This window comes from Melanerpes formicivorus, unplaced genomic scaffold (genome assembly GCF_026170545.1).
Source record: "Melanerpes formicivorus ecotype bairdi unplaced genomic scaffold, bMelFor1.0.p_v2 SCAF_25, whole genome shotgun sequence".
NCBI classification, from domain to species: Eukaryota; Metazoa; Chordata; class Aves; order Piciformes; family Picidae; genus Melanerpes; species Melanerpes formicivorus.
In genome coordinates this window covers 12,948,815-12,955,285 of record NW_027142377.1, presented here as the reverse complement: position 1 = coordinate 12,955,285, position 6,471 = coordinate 12,948,815, and the positions used below count along the sequence as shown (strand labels likewise).

The 6,471-nt window shown below is 57.2% G+C and overlaps 1 long non-coding RNA gene across 1 annotated transcript; it reads right to left on the bottom strand.

Annotated features, from left to right (window-relative positions):
- Positions 1-1,823, bottom strand: LOC137448659 (uncharacterized). Its single transcript, XR_010989184.1, has 3 exons — positions 1,623-1,823; positions 1,451-1,529; positions 1-435 (listed from the first exon to the last, which is right to left on the bottom strand). It is a non-coding gene; the product is annotated as an uncharacterized lncRNA (long non-coding RNA).
- Positions 1,824-6,471: the final 4,648 nt, after the last annotated feature.

Sequence of the window (6,471 nt, the reverse complement as noted above, 5' to 3'; positions counted from 1 at the left end):
TTAAACCCTTTGGTGCTCTCAGCTCTCTGACCCTGTGTCAGTGCAAGTCCTTGTCAGCCGGTACCTTTGTCCTGATCCAGGCGGAGAGAGAACTGCCAGGAACACAGCTTCGCCGCTCCGCTTGCGGCACGCCTGCTGCCGAGGGCAGCCTCGTCCGCAGCCTGCCCGAGAGGAACACGGCCCCCGGGGCCGGGGGACAAACAAAAGCCTTCCACAAAGGAAACAAGGGAAGTCTCTTGGCCACTCTTCACGTGCCGAGTGCGATTGTCATGTGGAACACACCGCGGCATCTGGAACGAGTTTAAGTCCAGGTCTATGGCAGCACAGAGGTTCCTGGAATATCCCGGTACATCGATCCACAGGAGGTTGTCTTTCGGTCCCCAGTCTGATGCTTTGCAGCACAGCCATCACATCATTTCTCTCGAGTGCTTTGAACTGACAATTCATACAGGAGAATAAACCCAAACAGGAGTAAGCAGGTTGGAAAAGAACTTTGATCATCACCGGGCCCAGCAAGAGGACACAGTCTCAGGCTGCACCAGGGGAGGTTTAGGCTAGAGGTTAGGAAGAGGTTCTGCACAGAGAGAGTGATGGCCCATTGGAATGGGCTGCCCAGGGAGGTGGTGGAGTCACCATCTTTGGAGGTGTTCAGGAGGAGACTGGATAGGGTGCTTGGTTGCATGGTTTAGTTGATTAGGTGGTGTTGGATGATAGGTTGGACACGATGATCTTGAAGGTCTCTTCCAACTCGGTCTGGTCTATTCTTTTCTATTCCGTTCCATTCCATACCATTCCATTCCAACACCATCTAATCAACTAAACCATGGCACTGAGTGCCTCATCCAGTCTCTTTCTAAACACTTCCAGTGATGGTGACTCCCTGGGCACCACCTCACTGAGCAGCACATTCCAAAGGCCAATCTCTCTTTCAACCTGCTCTATTCTATTCTATGAAGACCTTCTTCCTAACATCCAGCCTAAACCTCCCCTGGCACAGCTTGAGACTGTGTCCTCTTGCTCTGGTGCTGCTTTCCTGGGAGAAGAGACCAACCCCCACCTGGCTACAACCAGAACTGAGGGGACTGCAGTCTTTGCAGCTTCAGCTTTCCTTCTCTGCTACTTCTTTTTTCAGATGGATTTTTTTTCAAAGGGACTGCTGGACAGCAGAACAGGATGGATGGCCAGGCCCCAAGAGCGGTGGGGAACAGAGTTAAACCCAGCCGGTGGCCGGCCGGGCACAAGTGGTGTTCCCCAGGACACCCCTTGTGAGAGAGTGAGTCCAGAGAAGGGCCACAAAGCTGGTGAGGGGTCTGGATAACAAGTCTTATGAGGAGTGGCTGAGGGAACTGGGACTGTTTAATCTGCAGAAGAGGAAGCTGAGGGAATTATGGTGTGGTCTGGCTTCAGCTCTCAACTACTTCCACGTTGAGCAAGGACAGCTTGTACTCACAGAAGGCACTGGCTGCTTGGGTTCAAGGTTCCTGCAGAGCTCAGGCTATCTCTCTTCATTAGTGAGGTCGTCCTGTCACCTAGGCAGAGAGATGAAAATGCAGCTATGAAATTAGACCACTGGAATCGTGAGAGTCGTTCTGTGTGCGACTCCAGGAGAATCCAAACCTAACCTTGGAGCTGCCCTGAAGAGCTCCTCTTTGGAAAGCTCTCGCTGCCGGGCCCCACAAACCCCACACCCTCTGTCAGCAAACCGGATGTACGAGCTGAAGAGTGTCGACAGAAACTGTACATGGACAGCTCAGGAAGATCCTGCCAGTCCCAGCACACCAGACCTGGAATGATCAAAGAAAGTCCGTTAACATCTCTCTGTGTGTCTGCTCATAGCTTGACGAGAACCCCCCAACTCCTTCAGGACCCCCCCAGATTCCCCAACTTAGATGCCCACAAAACCCCTTTGGAGGCACCCAAACCCCCCATCTCATACGCCCAGCTCCATTTTAGGTACCCCCAGACGCTTCTAATGTCCCCAGACCCGCTGGTAGACCAGCCCAGAACCCCCTGACACTATCCCAGACCCTTTCAGGGGGCTCCACACCCCTTCTAGATGCCCACAAAACCCCTTCACACGCCAAAAGAAACCTTTACCTGCCTCCAAACCCCATTTGGGGGCCACTCAGACCCCTTAGCAGCGGGTGGCAGCAACCAAGTCTGTTGCTCTCACCAATGAAACCAGGATGTTAGGAAGAAGGTCTTCATAGAATAGAATAGAGCAGGTTGAAAGAGAGATTGGCCTTTGGAATGTGCTGCCCAGGGAGGTGGTGGAGTCACCATCACTGGGAGTGTTTAGAAAGAGACTGGATGAGGCACTCAGTGCCATGGTTTAGTTGATTGGAATGGGATGGAATGGACCAGGTTGGAAGAGACCTTCAAGATCATCGTGTCCAAGCTATCATCCAACACCACCTAATCAACTAAACCATGCAACCAAGCACCCTATCCAGTCTCCTCCTGAACACCTCCAAAGATGGTGACTCCACCACCTCCCTGGGCAGCCCATTCCAATGGGCAATCACTCTCTCTGTGCAGAACCTCTTCCTAACCTCTAGCCTAAACCTCCCCTGGCACAGCTTGAGACTGTGTCCTCTTGTTCTGGTGCTGCTTGCCTGGAAGAAGAGACCAACCGCCACCTGGCTACAACCTCCCTTCAGGGAGTCGTAGAAAGCAAGAAGGTCTCCCCTGAGCCTCCTCTTCTCCAGGCTAAGCAACCCCAGCTCCCTCAGCCTCTCCTCACAGGCCTGTGCTCCAAACCCCTCCCCAGCTTTGTTGCCCTTCTCCGGACACCTTCCAGCAACTCAACGTCTTGCTTAAACGGAGGGGCCCAGAACTGGACACGGGACTCAAGGTGTGCCCTAACCAGTGCCAAGTGCAGGGGCAGAATGACCTCCCTGCTCCTGCTGGCCACTCTGATCCTGATATTGGCCAGGTTGCCAGTGGCCTTCTTGGCCACCCGTGCACGCTGCTGGTCACGACCAGAAGACAGGGATCGGAAGAGTCTTTGGCCAAGCTGTAAGCCTCTTCCTAACATCCAGCCTAAACCTCCCCTGGCACAGCTTGAGACTGTGTCCTCTTGTTCTGGTGCTGCTTGCCTGGGAGAAGAGACCAACCCCCACCCGGCTACAACCAGAACTGAGGGGACTGCAATCTTTGCAGCTTCAGCTTTCCTTCTCTGCTACTTCTTTTTTCAGATGGATTTTTTTTCCATAGCGACCACCGGGACGCTGCCCCCCTGGCGCGAGCAGAGCCGGGCTAGGGCGCAGGCGCCGGATCCATAGCGACCACCGGGACGCTGCCCCCCTGGCGCGAGCAGAGCCGGGCTAGGGCGCAGGCGCCGGATCCATAGCGACACTCGAGTCAAGCTCTCCGCTCTCCGCTCTTCCCTTAAGAATTTTCGAGCATTCGGCGCAGTTAGGCTGCAGAAATTAGCTCCCACGGGGCGGCACACGCCGCGGCACGGCTGCACTGCGGCCATTACACACAGGGTTGAGCACTGAGCTCCCACGGGGCGCTATACGCCGCGGTACGGCTGCACTGCCGGCCATTACACACCGGGTGGCAGCATTGAGCTCCCCCGGGGCGGCACACGCCGCGGCACGGCTGCACTGCCGGCCATTACACACAGGGTGGCAGCATTGAGCTCCCCCGGGGCGGCACACGCCGCGGCACGGCTGCACTGCCGGCCATTACACACAGGGTGGCAGCATTGAGCTCCCACGGGGCCTCTGGGTACGGTTGAGGCAGCAGCCGCCACCCCCGCAGAGCCCCACCGGTCAAGCCCGGACACGCCCCCCCCCCCCCCCCCCCAAAAGCCCCGCGCTGCCCCGCCGGTGGCCACCCCCCCAAGCCCCGCGCACCTCCAGCGGCTGCTATAGAGAAACCCCACAAAGCAGCAGAGACTGGCACTGACCTGGGACACAGCAGAAGAGCTGCAACCTCTACCAGCCACAACCCTGAAAGCATCTGGCGCCATGTTGTTGAGGGCGGTGCCATGCTGGGGGGTGGGGTTCAGGCTGGGGGGCGGTGACACGCTGGAGGGGGGTGGTGACACGCTGGGCGGGGGCGGTGCCACGCTGGGGGGGCGGTGCCACGCTGGGGGGGCGGTGACACGCTGGAGGGGGGCGGTGCCACGCTGGAGGGGGGCGGTGACACGCTGGAGGGGGGCGGTGACACGCTGGAGGGGGGCGGTGCCACGCTGGGGGGGCGGTGACACGCTGGGGGGGCGGTGCCACGCTGGGGGAGGCGGTGACACGCTGGAGGGGGGCGGTGCCACGCTGGAGGGGGGCGGTGACACGCTGGAGGGGGGCGGTGACACGCTGGGGGGGCGGTGACACGCTGGGGGGGGGCGGTGACACGCTGGAGGGGGGCGGTGACACGCTGGGGGGGCGGTGCCACGCTGGGGGAGGCGGTGCCACGCTCGAGGGGGCGGTGCCACGCTGAGGGGGCGGTGCCACGCTGGGGGGGCGGTGACACGCCGGGGGGGGGCGGTGCCTGCGTTGTCACCTCACGCTCAGCTTTCCATTGGGTTTTATTCCCCTCCAAGACAACACGTTGAGTTCTGAGCAGCTGAGGAGCCCTGGGGAACACCTGTACAGAAATGTTCCTCCAAGAGCTGTCAGAAAAACGTTCGTTCTGCCAGCAGGCAGCTCTGGCTTCAGAGCAAAAGCCTTCTGTGATCATTCTGTTTAGCTCAGCACCAGCTGCAGCCGTCGGTATTACCAAACTACACAGTAATGGCCTCCTCCCGGTGCCCTCCCGGTCCCAACAGTTTCCCCCCACCAAAGGACTGGCAGAGAACTGGAAGCGACTGGGAAGCAGATCCGGGCTAGGGCGCAGGCGCCGGATCCATAGCGACGCTCGAGTCAAGCTCTCCGCTCTCCCCCTAAGAATTTTCGAGCATTCAGCGCAGTTAGGCTGCAGAAATTAGCTCCCCCGGGGCGGCACACGCCGCGGCACGGCTGCACTGCCGGCCAGTACACACCGGGTGGCAGCATTGAGCTCCCCCGGGGCGACACACGCCACGGCACGGCTGCACTGCCGGCCGTTACACACCGGGTGGCAGCACTGAGCACCTCCCTGGGCGTGGGCAGCAGCCGGGCCCCCACGTGGGTTTTATTTTCCAATGCTAAAAGCCTTTTAGAAGCAGAGAGGGCAGACAGGGGTCGTTTCCAAAGCTTTCTTACGCACCAGTCACTCCAAGCCCTCCCTCTCCAGCTGCAAACCAGAGGTTTGCCTCCGCCTCGCCTCACCCCAGTACTTACACTTTCAAAGATAGTGTGGTGCCCTCGGAGAATTTTCAGCACTTTAGGGGGGGGCCCCCAGCCCTCGCTCACCTGCTCCTCTGCTGCAGCAGCCCCCTGCCCCACGTGGCAGAACCAGCCCACCCACAATCCCCCCACTCCCTTTGATTCGCCCCCAGAAAGGCACAAAATAAAGCAAACTGCCCAGCCAGCACCTCCTGCCTTTCACAGCAAGGACTGAACATTGCAGCTTTGGCCAAGACTATCAGCCCAAAGGAAGGCCTGGCCCCTGAGGAGCTAAATGCAAGTGAACTGTCTGACACCACCACAGTCCTGTGAATGTTGCAAAGCAGTAGTGCATGCAGTATAATAATTCGAAAGTTAAGGGCTGCTCAAGCTTTACACAAAGTATCCTATTCAGTTTTGGGTTCCACTTAACACAAAGTAAAAGTATAAAAGGTCAGAGGGAAAGCCAACTCTACCTCTGAACTACAGCAAGAAATACTGGAATCAAGGGGCCCTTTCTTCTGCTACTAATAGATGAAGAGAACATGAAAACTGATGGGCTAAACCAACAGGGCAAGATTAGAATAACTCGTAGAGAGAACGGAAGATACAAAGCTTCAACTACATCTGTTTAGCAACGACTCCTACCAGATAACTTCCATGCCATAACTTTACTGAATTCAAACAAGCCAGCTGGCGAAGCGTCTCGCTTACAGGCGGCCGACGAGGACACGCGCAGAAGGAAGAGGCGAGGGAACAAGTCCTGAGCTTTGCTGCAGGCTGTCCTGCGGCTTCCCCTACCGACTCTTTCCCGTACACCACCGCAGAAGGAGTTGGGTGAATTTTGTCTCAAACCCATTAAACCCTTTGGTGGTTTCAGCTTCCCGAGGATGTGTCGGCACAAGTCCTTGTCGGGGCACCGCAAACAGGGAGAGACAAAGCTCCGAGATCCAGGAAGAGGACGGCTGAGCAGACACTTCTAAAAGAGAGAAACTTCATCAGCTGAACCTCACACTTCTCCCAGCTTTGCAACAGCAAAGAACTTTGTGAACAACACAGTGGTGCTCCTAAGGAGGTCACCAGCTTGCAAGTTACAGGAGAAATAAAAACCTTTTTATTACAGAAGCACTGGCAAAAATTTACGGACAGGAACAGCAGACGAGGAAATTCTGCAATTGAGCTAACGATAGACATCAGGCCTAGGATCTGGCTACCCTGA